We start from the raw sequence: 3,738 nt of genomic DNA on the forward strand, positions 1-3,738 counted from the left end.
GCAGAGAGGAATGGGTAAAGGGAGCAAGAGTGGTCAGAGAGTGGAGAGAAGGCAAACAGGGAGGGAGGGAGGGAGGGGTAGGGGAAGAAGTGAAAGGATGGAAAAATGTGGGGATATTGCAGCAGAGCGGATGGTGTGAGGGAGGCAGAGTGAGAAATGTTGCCGGAAATGCTGGAGCCAACAGCGTGTGTAAAAAAAACCACACTGCAACATTTCTCATCCTTGACATCACTGACAAGCTTTCCAAACACACACACAGTACGCTTTCAAAGTGCAGGGTTGTAATATCCAAATCTTTTACCACAGCTTCTCCTCTAAGATTGTTCTCGTTTTTGTTTTCTCCCCTTCTGTAAACAAGGCAGATGTTGGGGATATTAAATATAACCAATGTCGTAATTCTTAATTTGAAGGGTGTGTGTGCTTTAAGATTCCCACAGCAAATTCAATAAAACATGTCTGTTTGTAATGAGAACTCTCTCTTACTCGTGGGGGAGACATACTGAGAGGAGTTAAGGGGTGAGGAATGACGGATATGAGGAGAGGGGAGGAGGAGGACAGAAGATTGTTGTGGAATGTTTGCCGTTCTGGCCAGAACTCGACCATCTCATTTGTCAGGGCTTGACCCTAACTGTGGGGTCAAAGGTCAAAGGGAACATCTGAGAGAAACTGACTCGGCTATCACACACACAAACACACACACACACACACACACACACACACACACACACATACACACACACACAGTCAAGTAAACACAAACATGTGTCTCTCCTTTAGCACACTCACACATAATTTAAGCTCATGCACAGTACATATCATCATTAATATCCATCCTAGTCTTATTTGTTGTATTAATACTGAGTGTTATGGTGACCTCTAGCTATTAAAAGAGCAGCTGCCAGTTTCTCAAAAAGCATACTATGGTCTTTTTCCAAAACAAATCATTGAGAAGGAATTTGAGTTCCAGGATGCTTGGCTTCATTTCTGAGTAGAATAGCTTTGGATAGTACTTGATAAACACACACTTTAGTAATGTACTTAGTGAAAAAAAACAATCTAAACTGAGCAATCAAATACAGAAAGAGCAGCCTCTTAAAATCTATTCCGAGAGGGACTATTCATTTACAGTTAATATAATATTTACCACATATTTGATTTAGTACAATGAGCCTGTCAGTGAAAGTCTGTCATGTCAAGTGAGCCCAATTCTCATGCTAAGCAGTGGTATCACCGTCACCATCCATGCGCCCTAAGTTACATTTCAACCCAGTGTCTGTCCTTGCACCACACAGACCATCCCGCTGTGTTTCCAAACGCCTGGCCGTTGTGTTGTTCTCTGCCTGCGAGGAGACATAACACAAACTCAGTTACAAAAGGGCAAGGTTAGCTCCACCGAATCACCCAAACTCTCTGCTTCAGGTTACACATTGAGGATAAAGCTGGCAGTGACAGTGTGTGTGGCCTGCTTCAGTGATCACTGGACACCTGTGAGTCACCTTGAGTAACAGTTAGACAGAAGCCACACCTTGCACACTGTAAATGGTAGCTCAAGTTCCTGTTGAGTTTTGTTAATATGCAAATGGTGATTGGCATACTAAACAGTTCTGTATCAATGTTCGTCTGTGTTTGCTCTCTTCTACACCCCTTGTAAGGAAAACAATTGTTCATTTTTGTGCTTTAAAATGCAGCTCTCTATCTCCCTCTTTTTCTACTCTAAAAGGAGACAGTTAGCACAGCAGCTGATATTCATGGCTTTTAAGAAGGATCTTAAATCTTACACCTTTGTCATTCTTTGGCCGGAGACATCAAACAGGTGCTATGAATAATTTATCTTAAGAATTTCACATTGATAAGGTCACAATCTGCCAGGTCTGGTCACTAAGCACAGGCCACCTTCACTTCACTGTCTTTTTACACACATGCCAACAGCAGACACACACTCTCAGACAAACAAAAAAAAGTTAAGAGCGTTTTGTCGATGTGTGTGGGTGTGTTAGAGAAAGGGCTATATTTTGTTTTAAATATATTTTTTTGGGGGGTGTGTGTGTGTGTGTGCGCATGCATGTGTGTTTATCTTTGATAAGTGCCAACTGAGAGAGTGAGTGTTTTCATTTAGAAATGTGTGATTAAAACACAATTTCTGTGTTATATTTTAGCATAATAAATAATATGTCACAGATGTTTAGGAGGGTAGGAATTAGTAAAGTAAAACTTTGATTGCTGCTTCATATCCCTATATATATATATATATATATATATATATATATATATATATATATATATATATATATATATATATATATATATATATATATATATATATATATATATATATATATATATATATTAATTCATGGCACATCATATTTTCCAAATGTAAATAAATAAAGATGTGTTTCTCTCAAACTGCCTGTGGGAATTTGTGAGGAAATAATGTTGTTGTTGTTTTCGCTGTACTGATGTAAAGGAGACTGGAACAGTGTGCTAAGTCATTCTCAGCTCCAGCATGCTGATGGTTCAGCTACACTACATTTCTAATTAAGACCCTGCTGTTGGTTTTGAGGGGAGAAATTCGAGAAAAAATAACGCAGTTACTGATGTGATGCCAGTCATTTAGTTACAAACCAAAAGTTAAGCAACCAAAAAAGTTCAACCAAATGGGGGAAAACTGACCCAGTGTTTGTAATCCTCGCAAGGCATCATAACCACCAATGTAAAGATTATTCTGTCACCAGAAAAAAAATTAATTTGTTGTCTTCGTGCATCTTCGCACAGTTTCATATTGAAGTTAATTTACTCAGCATAAATATGAGTGGGTAAACTATTTTTAGATGGTTCCACCAGCCACTACACCACTAGGACAGTGACAGGACACTTATGAACGGCGAGCTTTTTTTGTCTCCCCCTTTGAAAGCACGCAGGGAATCGCTCCTCTTCTGTGTTGACCCTCCAACCCCCTCCTCTTCCTCTTCCCTACTCTGTCTCTCTGTCAGTCTCTCTCTCTCTCTCTCTCTCTCTCTCTCATTGTTCACTCCCCTAATAATCGCAATAGCCTACTTCTTAAAATTGTTTTGCACTCTTCTGTGTCGGAGGGTAATCTCGCTCTTTTGTCGCTGAGCTATATTTCTACTGTGTTGTCGGATAATGTGAGGATGGGATGAAAGGTAATCTGCGTGCAGAATTCCTAAAGCTCCCTTATCCTTGTTGAATTTCTCAAGAATTCCACCTTTGCCCTCCGGTTTCCCTGAAATAAATTACTTAAAGGTTGAGATGCCTTCACGCTCCCCCGTTTGAGTCCCGTTTTTTTTGTTTTGCCTTCTTTAAACGCAGTCTAACAGGTATTATGTCTTATTTTAATTCACTTTATTCCTTTAGGCTGCGGCACTGCCTGGATATGTGACATGCACTTTGGGAGGAAGAATAAATGATTTCTCAAACTTGCATAAAAATAGAAGCCACATTGTTAAAAGAGTGTTGTGTTGATCATTTATGATTACAATGCTGCATTGCGTTGACACAGTAATATAAACAAACCTAACTACCGGCCAGTGATAAGACAGTTATCCGTGGCAGTTCATTTTCTGTTCTGTTTAGTTTAGTCTGTGTGTTTCGGTTTAGCTGCTGATTGATATACGCTGGGCTTTCCTTCACAGTGGATCCCTAAGAAGTACACACGCTGTTGAAAATCTGTGTCTTTTCATCTAGCTTCTGGTACTTAAAGTTTGGGTTTTTTGGTGT

This window comes from Etheostoma cragini, chromosome 5 (genome assembly GCF_013103735.1).
Source record: "Etheostoma cragini isolate CJK2018 chromosome 5, CSU_Ecrag_1.0, whole genome shotgun sequence".
NCBI lineage: Eukaryota > Metazoa > Chordata > Actinopteri > Perciformes > Percidae > Etheostoma > Etheostoma cragini.